This window comes from Rhinoderma darwinii (genome assembly GCF_050947455.1).
Source record: "Rhinoderma darwinii isolate aRhiDar2 chromosome 5 unlocalized genomic scaffold, aRhiDar2.hap1 SUPER_5_unloc_42, whole genome shotgun sequence".
Classification (NCBI taxonomy): domain Eukaryota; kingdom Metazoa; phylum Chordata; class Amphibia; order Anura; family Rhinodermatidae; genus Rhinoderma; species Rhinoderma darwinii.
This window is the reverse complement of record NW_027461801.1, coordinates 111,105-125,868: the sequence shown is the minus strand read 5'-3', so window position 1 is coordinate 125,868 and position 14,764 is coordinate 111,105. Positions and strand designations below refer to the sequence as shown.

General features: G+C 47.8%; 10 non-coding genes across 10 annotated transcripts; all 10 read right to left on the bottom strand.

Moving 5' to 3' along the window:
* Positions 1-600: 600 nt before the first annotated feature.
* On the bottom strand, positions 601-791 carry LOC142693010 (U2 spliceosomal RNA). Its single transcript, XR_012861393.1, has one exon. It is a non-coding gene; the product is annotated as a U2 spliceosomal RNA (small nuclear RNA).
* A 1,292-nt stretch (positions 792-2,083) lies between these two features.
* Positions 2,084-2,274, bottom strand: LOC142693009 (U2 spliceosomal RNA). The gene has a single exon (XR_012861392.1). It is a non-coding gene; the product is annotated as a U2 spliceosomal RNA (small nuclear RNA).
* A 1,280-nt stretch (positions 2,275-3,554) lies between these two features.
* LOC142693008 (U2 spliceosomal RNA) lies at positions 3,555-3,745 on the bottom strand. Its single transcript, XR_012861391.1, has one exon. It is a non-coding gene; the product is annotated as a U2 spliceosomal RNA (small nuclear RNA).
* A 1,292-nt stretch (positions 3,746-5,037) lies between these two features.
* Positions 5,038-5,228, bottom strand: LOC142693007 (U2 spliceosomal RNA). Its single transcript, XR_012861390.1, has one exon. It is a non-coding gene; the product is annotated as a U2 spliceosomal RNA (small nuclear RNA).
* A 1,308-nt stretch (positions 5,229-6,536) lies between these two features.
* Positions 6,537-6,727, bottom strand: LOC142693006 (U2 spliceosomal RNA). The gene has a single exon (XR_012861389.1). It is a non-coding gene; the product is annotated as a U2 spliceosomal RNA (small nuclear RNA).
* Positions 6,728-8,003: 1,276 nt separating this feature from the next.
* LOC142693005 (U2 spliceosomal RNA) lies at positions 8,004-8,194 on the bottom strand. Its single transcript, XR_012861388.1, has one exon. It is a non-coding gene; the product is annotated as a U2 spliceosomal RNA (small nuclear RNA).
* Positions 8,195-9,490: 1,296 nt separating this feature from the next.
* LOC142693003 (U2 spliceosomal RNA) lies at positions 9,491-9,681 on the bottom strand. The gene has a single exon (XR_012861387.1). It is a non-coding gene; the product is annotated as a U2 spliceosomal RNA (small nuclear RNA).
* Positions 9,682-10,969: 1,288 nt separating this feature from the next.
* On the bottom strand, positions 10,970-11,160 carry LOC142693002 (U2 spliceosomal RNA). Its single transcript, XR_012861386.1, has one exon. It is a non-coding gene; the product is annotated as a U2 spliceosomal RNA (small nuclear RNA).
* Positions 11,161-12,448: 1,288 nt separating this feature from the next.
* Positions 12,449-12,639, bottom strand: LOC142693001 (U2 spliceosomal RNA). The gene has a single exon (XR_012861385.1). It is a non-coding gene; the product is annotated as a U2 spliceosomal RNA (small nuclear RNA).
* Positions 12,640-13,923: 1,284 nt separating this feature from the next.
* On the bottom strand, positions 13,924-14,114 carry LOC142692999 (U2 spliceosomal RNA). Its single transcript, XR_012861383.1, has one exon. It is a non-coding gene; the product is annotated as a U2 spliceosomal RNA (small nuclear RNA).
* Between the last annotated feature and the right edge of the window lie 650 nt (positions 14,115-14,764).

Here is a 14,764-nt window from a genome sequence, read left to right as displayed (position 1 = left end):
TGCACAGTTTGTTATTCTTCTAGGTAACATAGTAACAAATCCAAATTGCTGCTCTCTTTGTAGGCAAGCAAGGCTTTGTTGCAACTGCAATTCTTACTTCTTCTTGAAATGTAGGGACGACAGTACATTCCATCACATCCATCTAGTGTACACAGGTAGGTCCATTGTGGCGGGCAGGCGAGCGGGCGGGCTGCTTTATTGGCTGTTTGCTGTTCCCCTACTCCACTCCACTATTTGACTGTTGTGCTGCATCAATCAATCAATCAATCAATCAATCAATCAATCAATCAATCAATCAATCAGTGGCTGGCTCAGGTGCAGCTCTTTAACTTACCTAAAAGGGAGGGCGGAGAGAAGACAAGGAAGGTGAATGAGGTGTTCCAATGTGAAATGCCGGAAACACAGAAACACAGACGACACACAACAAGAGGTGGCAATCTATTCATTAATTGCATTTAATCAATGAGCTCATTATCACTCATGCATTGTCCAACAGGTGTTGAAATAATGGGATTAAAAGGGGAGATCCCTTCAGAAAGACAGAAACAATAGCAAAGACAAAAAACACTTTTGGAATCTGCTTTTAGTCAACACATAAGGAAAGGGTGCACCGGTCCTGGAAATACTGCAATACCAGGTCAATGCGTGGAGTGGACAGAGCAAGCTCTATTTCCATCTCCCTGTTCTAAAAATCCATTTAATATATGGTCCCCAGATAGGGGACGTATCAGATATTAAACTGATAAGAACAGATACTACACTTGATCTTAGCCAAAAGGCCGAGAAGCGATAACCCGAACGGGCCGCGCGTTGCCCGAGCCTGCCCGATACTGCTGTTCAGCCCTTGCAGCGATTCAGCCTACTTCTAGGCAATTCCATGGGGCCCTGCAGGCTCACACACTCACAGCTACACGGGAGGTGAATAAAGGCCGGAGAGGAAGCCAGACAGGATTTGCTTCTTTTGCTTGCACCACAATGCAGTGCTGAAAGAGGAGGAATCTACATAAAAACGCCTTCCTGGCAACGCCCAAATGCCCTGCTGCCATGCAGATAAACACTGGCAGCGGCAGCAAGTGCATGCCCACAGCCACCCCTTGTTCCTTCACACCTTGTATCAGCTGTAATCCAGTCCAGTCCAGTGCTGCCTGCTGAGCAGCACTGACCAACACTGCCTGGGCCCAGGCTTTTATCTCTGAGGCCCCATTATGATGTCAGAAAGCTGGCTCTGGAATCCTGAGGGCTCCACTATGACACGTGCAAAGTTCCGTCTGAACTTTATATAAGACGGTGAGGCTCAGTCAGTCACTCAGTGTTGCCTGAGAGGGCAACACTGCAACAGCCGGCCGCCAGGCTGTCTTTTTTTTGCACAGCTAGTTGCCTCCAGGAGGCCACAAGAGGGAGACAAGGGACTGCAAAATGGAAAATAGGCATCCACCAACTTTACAGACAACTTCTCCTTGCTCCTACAACCTCCATCCTTGCACAGTTTGTTATTCTTCTAGGTAACATAGTAACAAATCCAAATTGCTGCTCTCTTTGTAGGCAAGCAAGGCTTTGTTGCAACTGCAATTCTTACTTCTTCTTGAAATGTAGGGACGACAGTACATTCCATCACATCCATCTAGTGTACACAGGTAGGTCCATTGTGGCGGGCAGGCGAGCGGGCGGGCTGCTTTATTGGCTGTTTGCTGTTCCCCTACTCCACTCCACTATTTGACTGTTGTGCTGCATCAATCAATCAATCAATCAATCAATCAATCAATCAATCAATCAATCAATCAATCAGTGGCTGGCTCAGGTGCAGCTCTTTAACTTACCTAAAAGGGAGGGCGGAGAGAAGACAAGGAAGGTGAATGAGGTGTTCCAATGTGAAATGCCGGAAACACAGAAACACAGACGACACACAACAAGAGGTGGCAATCTATTCATTAATTGCATTTAATCAATGAGCTCATTATCACTCATGCATTGTCCAACAGGTGTTGAAATAATGGGATTAAAAGGGGAGATCCCTTCAGAAAGACAGAAACAATAGCAAAGACAAAAAACACTTTTGGAATCTGCTTTTAGTCAACACATAAGGAAAGGGTGCACCGGTCCTGGAAATACTGCAATACCAGGTCAATGCGTGGAGTGGACAGAGCAAGCTCTATTTCCATCTCCCTGTTCTAAAAATCCATTTAATATATGGTCCCCAGATAGGGGACGTATCAGATATTAAACTGATAAGAACAGATACTACACTTGATCTTAGCCAAAAGGCCGAGAAGCGATAACCCGAACGGGCCGCGCGTTGCCCGAGCCTGCCCGATACTGCTGTTCAGCCCTTGCAGCGATTCAGCCTACTTCTAGGCAATTCCATGGGGCCCTGCAGGCTCACACACTCACAGCTACACGGCAGGTGAATAAAGGCCGGAGAGGAAGCCAGACAGGATTTGCTTCTTTTGCTTGCACCACAATGCAGTGCTGAAAGAGGAGGAATCTACATAAAAACGCCTTCCTGGCAACGCCCAAATGCCCTGCTGCCATGCAGATAAACACTGGCAGCGGCAGCAAGTGCATGCCCACAGCCACCCCTTGTTCCTTCACACCTTGTATCAGCTGTAATCCAGTCCAGTCCAGTGCTGCCTGCTGAGCAGCACTGACCAACACTGCCTGGGCCCAGGCTTTTATCTCTGAGGCCCCATTATGATGTCAGAAAGCTGGCTCTGGAATCCTGAGGGCTCCACTATGACACGTGCAAAGTTCCGTCTGAACTTTATATAAGACGGTGAGGCTCAGTCAGTCACTCAGTGTTGCCTGAGAGGGCAACACTGCAACAGCCGGCCGCCAGGCTGTCTTTTTTTTGCACAGCTAGTTGCCTCCAGGAGGCCACAAGAGGGAGACAAGGGACTGCAAAATGGAAAATAGGCATCCACCAACTTTACAGACAACTTCTCCTTGCTCCTACAACCTCCATCCTTGCACAGTTTGTTATTCTTCTAGGTAACATAGTAACAAATCCAAATTGCTGCTCTCTTTGTAGGCAAGCAAGGCTTTGTTGCAACTGCAATTCTTACTTCTTCTTGAAATGTAGGGACGACAGTACATTCCATCACATCCATCTAGTGTACACAGGTAGGTCCATTGTGGCGGGCAGGCGAGCGGGCGGGCTGCTTTATTGGCTGTTTGCTGTTCCCCTACTCCACTCCACTATTTGACTGTTGTGCTGCATCAATCAATCAATCAATCAATCAATCAATCAATCAATCAATCAGTGGCTGGCTCAGGTGCAGCTCTTTAACTTACCTAAAAGGGAGGGCGGAGAGAAGACAAGGAAGGTGAATGAGGTGTTCCAATGTGAAATGCCGGAAACACAGAAACAGAGACGACACACAACAAGAGGTGGCAATCTATTCATTAATTGCATTTAATCAATGAGCTCATTATCACTCATGCATTGTCCAACAGGTGTTGAAATAATGGGATTAAAAGGGGAGATCCCTTCAGAAAGACAGAAACAATAGCAAAGACAAAAAACACTTTTGGAATCTGCTTTTAGTCAACACATAAGGAAAGGGTGCACCGGTCCTGGAAATACTGCAATACCAGGTCAATGCGTGGAGTGGACAGAGCAAGCTCTATTTCCATCTCCCTGTTCTAAAAATCCATTTAATATATGGTCCCCAGATAGGGGACGTATCAGATATTAAACTGATAAGAACAGATACTACACTTGATCTTAGCCAAAAGGCCGAGAAGCGATAACCCGAACGGGCCGCGCGTTGCCCGAGCCTGCCCGATACTGCTGTTCAGCCCTTGCAGCGATTCAGCCTACTTCTAGGCAATTCCATGGGGCCCTGCAGGCTCACACACTCACAGCTACACGGGAGGTGAATAAAGGCCGGAGAGGAAGCCAGACAGGATTTGCTTCTTTTGCTTGCACCACAATGCAGTGCTGAAAGAGGAGGAATCTACATAAAAACGCCTTCCTGGCAACGCCCAAATGCCCTGCTGCCATGCAGATAAACACTGGCAGCGGCAGCAAGTGCATGCCCACAGCCACCCCTTGTTCCTTCACACCTTGTATCAGCTGTAATCCAGTCCAGTCCAGTGCTGCCTGCTGAGCAGCACTGACCAACACTGCCTGGGCCCAGGCTTTTATCTCTGAGGCCCCATTATGATGTCAGAAAGCTGGCTCTGGAATCCTGAGGGCTCCACTATGACACGTGCAAAGTTCCGTCTGAACTTTATATAAGACGGTGAGGCTCAGTCAGTCACTCAGTGTTGCCTGAGAGGGCAACACTGCAACAGCCGGCAGCCAGGCTGTCTTTTTTTTGCACAGCTAGTTGCCTCCAGGAGGCCACAAGAGGGAGACAAGGGACTGCAAAATGGAAAATAGGCATCCACCAACTTTACAGACAACTTCTCCTTGCTCCTACAACCTCCATCCTTGCACAGTTTGTTATTCTTCTAGGTAACATAGTAACAAATCCAAATTGCTGCTCTCTTTGTAGGCAAGCAAGGCTTTGTTGCAACTGCAATTCTTACTTCTTCTTGAAATGTAGGGACGACAGTACATTCCATCACATCCATCTAGTGTACACAGGTAGGTCCATTGTGGCGGGCAGGCGAGCGGGCGGGCTGCTTTATTGGCTGTTTGCTGTTCCCCTACTCCACTCCACTATTTGACTGTTGTGCTGCATCAATCAATCAATCAATCAATCAATCAATCAATCAATCAATCAATCAATCAATCAGTGGCTGGCTCAGGTGCAGCTCTTTAACTTACCTAAAAGGGAGGGCGGAGAGAAGACAAGGAAGGTGAATGAGGTGTTCCAATGTGAAATGCCGGAAACACAGAAACACAGACGACACACAACAAGAGGTGGCAATCTATTCATTAATTGCATTTAATCAATGAGCTCATTATCACTCATGCATTGTCCAACAGGTGTTGAAATAATGGGATTAAAAGGGGAGATCCCTTCAGAAAGACAGAAACAATAGCAAAGACAAAAAACACTTTTGGAATCTGCTTTTAGTCAACACATAAGGAAAGGGTGCACCGGTCCTGGAAATACTGCAATACCAGGTCAATGCGTGGAGTGGACAGAGCAAGCTCTATTTCCATCTCCCTGTTCTAAAAATCCATTTAATATATGGTCCCCAGATAGGGGACGTATCAGATATTAAACTGATAAGAACAGATACTACACTTGATCTTAGCCAAAAGGCCGAGAAGCGATAACCCGAACGGGCCGCGCGTTGCCCGAGCCTGCCCGATACTGCTGTTCAGCCCTTGCAGCGATTCAGCCTACTTCTAGGCAATTCCATGGGGCCCTGCAGGCTCACACACTCACAGCTACACGGGAGGTGAATAAAGGCCGGAGAGGAAGCCAGACAGGATTTGCTTCTTTTGCTTGCACCACAATGCAGTGCTGAAAGAGGAGGAATCTACATAAAAACGCCTTCCTGGCAACGCCCAAATGCCCTGCTGCCATGCAGATAAACACTGGCAGCGGCAGCAAGTGCATGCCCACAGCCACCCCTTGTTCCTTCACACCTTGTATCAGCTGTAATCCAGTCCAGTCCAGTGCTGCCTGCTGAGCAGCACTGACCAACACTGCCTGGGCCCAGGCTTTTATCTCTGAGGCCCCATTATGATGTCAGAAAGCTGGCTCTGGAATCCTGAGGGCTCCACTATGACACGTGCAAAGTTCCGTCTGAACTTTATATAAGACGGTGAGGCTCAGTCAGTCACTCAGTGTTGCCTGAGAGGGCAACACTGCAACAGCCGGCCGCCAGGCTGTCTTTTTTTTGCACAGCTAGTTGCCTCCAGGAGGCCACAAGAGGGAGACAAGGGACTGCAAAATGGAAAATAGGCATCCACCAACTTTACAGACAACTTCTCCTTGCTCCTACAACCTCCATCCTTGCACAGTTTGTTATTCTTCTAGGTAACATAGTAACAAATCCAAATTGCTGCTCTCTTTGTAGGCAAGCAAGGCTTTGTTGCAACTGCAATTCTTACTTCTTCTTGAAATGTAGGGACGACAGTACATTCCATCACATCCATCTAGTGTACACAGGTAGGTCCATTGTGGCGGGCAGGCGAGCGGGCGGGCTGCTTTATTGGCTGTTTGCTGTTCCCCTACTCCACTCCACTATTTGACTGTTGTGCTGCATCAATCAATCAATCAATCAATCAATCAATCAATCAATCAATCAATCAATCAATCAATCAATCAATCAATCAGTGGCTGGCTCAGGTGCAGCTCTTTAACTTACCTAAAAGGGAGGGCGGAGAGAAGACAAGGAAGGTGAATGAGGTGTTCCAATGTGAAATGCCGGAAACACAGAAACACAGACGACACACAACAAGAGGTGGCAATCTATTCATTAATTGCATTTAATCAATGAGCTCATTATCACTCATGCATTGTCCAACAGGTGTTGAAATAATGGGATTAAAAGGGGAGATCCCTTCAGAAAGACAGAAACAATAGCAAAGACAAAAAACACTTTTGGAATCTGCTTTTAGTCAACACATAAGGAAAGGGTGCACCGGTCCTGGAAATACTGCAATACCAGGTCAATGCGTGGAGTGGACAGAGCAAGCTCTATTTCCATCTCCCTGTTCTAAAAATCCATTTAATATATGGTCCCCAGATAGGGGACGTATCAGATATTAAACTGATAAGAACAGATACTACACTTGATCTTAGCCAAAAGGCCGAGAAGCGATAACCCGAACGGGCCGCGCGTTGCCCGAGCCTGCCCGATACTGCTGTTCAGCCCTTGCAGCGATTCAGCCTACTTCTAGGCAATTCCATGGGGCCCTGCAGGCTCACACACTCACAGCTACACGGGAGGTGAATAAAGGCCGGAGAGGAAGCCAGACAGGATTTGCTTCTTTTGCTTGCACCACAATGCAGTGCTGAAAGAGGAGGAATCTACATAAAAACGCCTTCCTGGCAACGCCCAAATGCCCTGCTGCCATGCAGATAAACACTGGCAGCGGCAGCAAGTGCATGCCCACAGCCACCCCTTGTTCCTTCACACCTTGTATCAGCTGTAATCCAGTCCAGTCCAGTGCTGCCTGCTGAGCAGCACTGACCAACACTGCCTGGGCCCAGGCTTTTATCTCTGAGGCCCCATTATGATGTCAGAAAGCTGGCTCTGGAATCCTGAGGGCTCCACTATGACACGTGCAAAGTTCCGTCTGAACTTTATATAAGACGGTGAGGCTCAGTCAGTCACTCATTGTTGCCTGAGAGGGCAACACTGCAACAGCCGGCCGCCAGGCTGTCTTTTTTTTGCACAGCTAGTTGCCTCCAGGAGGCCACAAGAGGGAGACAAGGGACTGCAAAATGGAAAATAGGCATCCACCAACTTTACAGACAACTTCTCCTTGCTCCTACAACCTCCATCCTTGCACAGTTTGTTATTCTTCTAGGTAACATAGTAACAAATCCAAATTGCTGCTCTCTTTGTAGGCAAGCAAGGCTTTGTTGCAACTGCAATTCTTACTTCTTCTTGAAATGTAGGGACGACAGTACATTCCATCACATCCATCTAGTGTACACAGGTAGGTCCATTGTGGCGGGCAGGCGAGCGGGCGGGCTGCTTTATTGGCTGTTTGCTGTTCCCCTACTCCACTCCACTATTTGACTGTTGTGCTGCATCAATCAATCAATCAATCAATCAATCAATCAATCAATCAGTGGCTGGCTCAGGTGCAGCTCTTTAACTTACCTAAAAGGGAGGGCGGAGAGAAGACAAGGAAGGTGAATGAGGTGTTCCAATGTGAAATGCCGGAAACACAGAAACACAGACGACACACAACAAGAGGTGGCAATCTATTCATTAATTGCATTTAATCAATGAGCTCATTATCACTCATGCATTGTCCAACAGGTGTTGAAATAATGGGATTAAAAGGGGAGATCCCTTCAGAAAGACAGAAACAATAGCAAAGACAAAAAACACTTTTGGAATCTGCTTTTAGTCAACACATAAGGAAAGGGTGCACCGGTCCTGGAAATACTGCAATACCAGGTCAATGCGTGGAGTGGACAGAGCAAGCTCTATTTCCATCTCCCTGTTCTAAAAATCCATTTAATATATGGTCCCCAGATAGGGGACGTATCAGATATTAAACTGATAAGAACAGATACTACACTTGATCTTAGCCAAAAGGCCGAGAAGCGATAACCCGAACGGGCCGCGCGTTGCCCGAGCCTGCCCGATACTGCTGTTCAGCCCTTGCAGCGATTCAGCCTACTTCTAGGCAATTCCATGGGGCCCTGCAGGCTCACACACTCACAGCTACACGGGAGGTGAATAAAGGCCGGAGAGGAAGCCAGACAGGATTTGCTTCTTTTGCTTGCACCACAATGCAGTGCTGAAAGAGGAGGAATCTACATAAAAACGCCTTCCTGGCAACGCCCAAATGCCCTGCTGCCATGCAGATAAACACTGGCAGCGGCAGCAAGTGCATGCCCACAGCCACCCCTTGTTCCTTCACACCTTGTATCAGCTGTAATCCAGTCCAGTCCAGTGCTGCCTGCTGAGCAGCACTGACCAACACTGCCTGGGCCCAGGCTTTTATCTCTGAGGCCCCATTATGATGTCAGAAAGCTGGCTCTGGAATCCTGAGGGCTCCACTATGACACGTGCAAAGTTCCGTCTGAACTTTATATAAGACGGTGAGGCTCAGTCAGTCACTCAGTGTTGCCTGAGAGGGCAACACTGCAACAGCCGGCCGCCAGGCTGTCTTTTTTTTGCACAGCTAGTTGCCTCCAGGAGGCCACAAGAGGGAGACAAGGGACTGCAAAATGGAAAATAGGCATCCACCAACTTTACAGACAACTTCTCCTTGCTCCTACAACCTCCATCCTTGCACAGTTTGTTATTCTTCTAGGTAACATAGTAACAAATCCAAATTGCTGCTCTCTTTGTAGGCAAGCAAGGCTTTGTTGCAACTGCAATTCTTACTTCTTCTTGAAATGTAGGGACGACAGTACATTCCATCACATCCATCTAGTGTACACAGGTAGGTCCATTGTGGCGGGCAGGCGAGCGGGCGGGCTGCTTTATTGGCTGTTTGCTGTTCCCCTACTCCACTCCACTATTTGACTGTTGTGCTGCATCAATCAATCAATCAATCAATCAATCAATCAATCAATCAATCAATCAATCAATCAATCAGTGGCTGGCTCAGGTGCAGCTCTTTAACTTACCTAAAAGGGAGGGCGGAGAGAAGACAAGGAAGGTGAATGAGGTGTTCCAATGTGAAATGCCGGAAACACAGAAACACAGACGACACACAACAAGAGGTGGCAATCTATTCATTAATTGCATTTAATCAATGAGCTCATTATCACTCATGCATTGTCCAACAGGTGTTGAAATAATGGGATTAAAAGGGGAGATCCCTTCAGAAAGACAGAAACAATAGCAAAGACAAAAAACACTTTTGGAATCTGCTTTTAGTCAACACATAAGGAAAGGGTGCACCGGTCCTGGAAATACTGCAATACCAGGTCAATGCGTGGAGTGGACAGAGCAAGCTCTATTTCCATCTCCCTGTTCTAAAAATCCATTTAATATATGGTCCCCAGATAGGGGACGTATCAGATATTAAACTGATAAGAACAGATACTACACTTGATCTTAGCCAAAAGGCCGAGAAGCGATAACCCGAACGGGCCGCGCGTTGCCCGAGCCTGCCCGATACTGCTGTTCAGCCCTTGCAGCGATTCAGCCTACTTCTAGGCAATTCCATGGGGCCCTGCAGGCTCACACACTCACAGCTACACGGGAGGTGAATAAAGGCCGGAGAGGAAGCCAGACAGGATTTGCTTCTTTTGCTTGCACCACAATGCAGTGCTGAAAGAGGAGGAATCTACATAAAAACGCCTTCCTGGCAACGCCCAAATGCCCTGCTGCCATGCAGATAAACACTGGCAGCGGCAGCAAGTGCATGCCCACAGCCACCCCTTGTTCCTTCACACCTTGTATCAGCTGTAATCCAGTCCAGTCCAGTGCTGCCTGCTGAGCAGCACTGACCAACACTGCCTGGGCCCAGGCTTTTATCTCTGAGGCCCCATTATGATGTCAGAAAGCTGGCTCTGGAATCCTGAGGGCTCCACTATGACACGTGCAAAGTTCCGTCTGAACTTTATATAAGACGGTGAGGCTCAGTCAGTCACTCAGTGTTGCCTGAGAGGGCAACACTGCAACAGCCGGCCGCCAGGCTGTCTTTTTTTTGCACAGCTAGTTGCCTCCAGGAGGCCACAAGAGGGAGACAAGGGACTGCAAAATGGAAAATAGGCATCCACCAACTTTACAGACAACTTCTCCTTGCTCCTACAACCTCCATCCTTGCACAGTTTGTTATTCTTCTAGGTAACATAGTAACAAATCCAAATTGCTGCTCTCTTTGTAGGCAAGCAAGGCTTTGTTGCAACTGCAATTCTTACTTCTTCTTGAAATGTAGGGACGACAGTACATTCCATCACATCCATCTAGTGTACACAGGTAGGTCCATTGTGGCGGGCAGGCGAGCGGGCGGGCTGCTTTATTGGCTGTTTGCTGTTCCCCTACTCCACTCCACTATTTGACTGTTGTGCTGCATCAATCAATCAATCAATCAATCAATCAATCAATCAATCAATCAATCAATCAGTGGCTGGCTCAGGTGCAGCTCTTTAACTTACCTAAAAGGGAGGGCGGAGAGAAGACAAGGAAGGTGAATGAGGTGTTCCAATGTGAAATGCCGGAAACACAGAAACACAGACGACACACAACAAGAGGTGGCAATCTATTCATTAATTGCATTTAATCAATGAGCTCATTATCACTCATGCATTGTCCAACAGGTGTTGAAATAATGGGATTAAAAGGGGAGATCCCTTCAGAAAGACAGAAACAATAGCAAAGACAAAAAACACTTTTGGAATCTGCTTTTAGTCAACACATAAGGAAAGGGTGCACCGGTCCTGGAAATACTGCAATACCAGGTCAATGCGTGGAGTGGACAGAGCAAGCTCTATTTCCATCTCCCTGTTCTAAAAATCCATTTAATATATGGTCCCCAGATAGGGGACGTATCAGATATTAAACTGATAAGAACAGATACTACACTTGATCTTAGCCAAAAGGCCGAGAAGCGATAACCCGAACGGGCCGCGCGTTGCCCGAGCCTGCCCGATACTGCTGTTCAGCCCTTGCAGCGATTCAGCCTACTTCTAGGCAATTCCATGGGGCCCTGCAGGCTCACACACTCACAGCTACACGGGAGGTGAATAAAGGCCGGAGAGGAAGCCAGACAGGATTTGCTTCTTTTGCTTGCACCACAATGCAGTGCTGAAAGAGGAGGAATCTACATAAAAACGCCTTCCTGGCAACGCCCAAATGCCCTGCTGCCATGCAGATAAACACTGGCAGCGGCAGCAAGTGCATGCCCACAGCCACCCCTTGTTCCTTCACACCTTGTATCAGCTGTAATCCAGTCCAGTCCAGTGCTGCCTGCTGAGCAGCACTGACCAACACTGCCTGGGCCCAGGCTTTTATCTCTGAGGCCCCATTATGATGTCAGAAAGCTGGCTCTGGAATCCTGAGGGCTCCACTATGACACGTGCAAAGTTCCGTCTGAACTTTATATAAGACGGTGAGGCTCAGTCAGTCACTCAGTGTTGCCTGAGAGGGCAACACTGCAACAGCCGGCCGCCAGGCTGTCTTTTTTTTGCACAGCTAGTTGCCTCCAGGAGGCCACAAGAGGGAGACAAGGGACTGCAAAATGGAAAATAGGCATCCACCAACTTTACAGACAACTTCTCCTTGCTCCTACAACCTCCATCCTTGCACAGTTTGTTATTCTTCTAGGTAACATAGTAACAAATCCAAATTGCTGCTCTCTTTGTAGGCAAGCAAGGCTTTGTTGCAACTGCAATTCTTACTTCTTCTTGAAATGTAGGGACGACAGTACATTCCATCACATCCATCTAGTGTACACAGGTAGGTCCATTGTGGCGGGCAGGCGAGCGGGCGGGCTGCTTTATTGGCTGTTTGCTGTTCCCCTACTCCACTCCACTATTTGACTGTTGTGCTGCATCAATCAATCAATCAATCAATCAATCAATCAATCAATCAATCAATCAATCAGTGGCTGGCTCAGGTGCAGCTCTTTAACTTACCTAAAAGGGAGGGCGGAGAGAAGACAAGGAAGGTGAATGAGGTGTTCCAATGTGAAATGCCGGAAACACAGAAACACAGACGACACACAACAAGAGGTGGCAATCTATTCATTAATTGCATTTAATCAATGAGCTCATTATCACTCATGCATTGTCCAACAGGTGTTGAAATAATGGGATTAAAAGGGGAGATCCCTTCAGAAAGACAGAAACAATAGCAAAGACAAAAAACACTTTTGGAATCTGCTTTTAGTCAACACATAAGGAAAGGGTGCACCGGTCCTGGAAATACTGCAATACCAGGTCAATGCGTGGAGTGGACAGAGCAAGCTCTATTTCCATCTCCCTGTTCTAAAAATCCATTTAATATATGGTCCCCAGATAGGGGACGTATCAGATATTAAACTGATAAGAACAGATACTACACTTGATCTTAGCCAAAAGGCCGAGAAGCGATAACCCGAACGGGCCGCGCGTTGCCCGAGCCTGCCCGATACTGCTGTTCAGCCCTTGCAGCGATTCAGCCTACTTCTAGGCAATTCCATGGGGCCCTGCAGGCTCACACACTCACAGCTACACGGGAGGTGAATAAAGGCCGGAGAGGAAGCCAGACAGGATTTGCTTCTTTTGCTTGCACCACAATGCAGTGCTGAAAGAGGAGGAATCTACATAAAAACGCCTTCCTGGCAACGCCCAAATGCCCTGCTGCCATGCAGATAAACACTGGCAGCGGCAGCAAGTGCATGCCCACAGCCACCCCTTGTTCCTTCACACCTTGTATCAGCTGTAATCCAGTCCAGTCCAGTGCTGCCTGCTGAGCAGCACTGACCAACACTGCCTGGGCCCAGGCTTTTATCTCTGAGGCCCCATTATGATGTCAGAAAGCTGGCTCTGGAATCCTGAGGGCTCCACTATGACACGTGCAAAGTTCCGTCTGAACTTTATATAAGACGGTGAGGCTCAGTCAGTCACTCAGTGTTGCCTGAGAGGGCAACACTGCAACAGCCGGCCGCCAGGCTGTCTTTTTTTTGCACAGCTAGTTGCCTCCAGGAGGCCACAAGAGGGAGACAAGGGACTGCAAAATGGAAAATAGGCATCCACCAACTTTACAGACAACTTCTCCTTGCTCCTACAACCTCCATCCTTGCACAGTTTGTTATTCTTCTAGGTAACATAGTAACAAATCCAAATTGCTGCTCTCTTTGTAGGCAAGCAAGGCTTTGTTTCAACTGCAATTCTTACTTCTTCTTGAAATGTAGGGACGACAGTACATTCCATCACATCCATCTAGTGTACACAGGTAGGTCCATTGTGGCGGGCAGGCGAGCGGGCGGGCTGCTTTATTGGCTGTTTGCTGTTCCCCTACTCCACTCCACTATTTGACTGTTGTGCTGCATCAATCAATCAATCAATCAATCAATCAATCAATCAATCAATCAATCAGTGGCTGGCTCAGGTGCAGCTCTTTAACTTACCTAAAAGGGAGGGCGGAGAGAAGACAAGGAAGGTGAATGAGGTGTTCCAATGTGAAATGCCGGAAACACAGAAACACAGACGACACACAACAAGAGGTGGCAATCTATTCATTAATTGCATTTAATCAATGAGCTCATTATCACTCATGCATTGTCCAACAGGTGTTGAAATAATGGGATTAAAAGGGGAGATCCCTTCAGAAAGACAGAAACAATAGCAAAGACAAAAAACACTTTTGGAATCTGCTTTTAGTCAACACATAAGGAAAGGGTGCACCGGTCCTGGAAATACTGCAATACCAGGTCAATGCGTGGAGTGGACAGAGCAAGCTCTATTTCCATCTCCCTGTTCTAAAAATCCATTTAATATATGGTCCCCAGATAGGGGACGTATCAGATATTAAACTGATAAGAACAGATACTACACTTGATCTTAGCCAAAAGGCCGAGAAGCGATAACCCGAACGGGCCGCGCGTTGCCCGAGCCTGCCCGATACTGCTGTTCAGCCCTTGCAGCGATTCAGCCTACTTCTAGGCAATTCCATGGGGCCCTGCAGGCTCACACACTCACAGCTACACGGGAGGTGAATAAAGGCCGGAGAGGAAGCCAGACAGGATTTGCTTCTTTTGCTTGCACCACAATGCAGTGCTGAAAGAGGAGGAATCTACATAAAAACGCCTTCCTGGCAACGCCCAAATGCCCTGCTGCCATGCAGATAAACACTGGCAGCGGCAGCAAGTGCATGCCCACAGCCACCCCTTGTTCCTTCACACCTTGTATCAGCTGTAATCCAGTCCAGTCCAGTGCTGCCTGCTGAGCAGCACTGACCAACACTGCCTGGGCCCAGGCTTTTATCTCTGAGGCCCCATTATGATGTCAGAAAGCTGGCTCTGGAATCCTGAGGGCTCCACTATGACACGTGCAAAGTTCCGTCTGAACTTTATATAAGACGGTGAGGCTCAGTCAGTCACTCAGTGTTGCCTGAGAGGGCAACACTGCAACAGCCGGCCGCCAGGCTGTCTTTTTTTTGCACAGCTAGTTGCCTCCAGGAGGCCACAAGAGGGAGACAAGGGACTGCAAAATGGAAAATAGGCATCCACCAACTT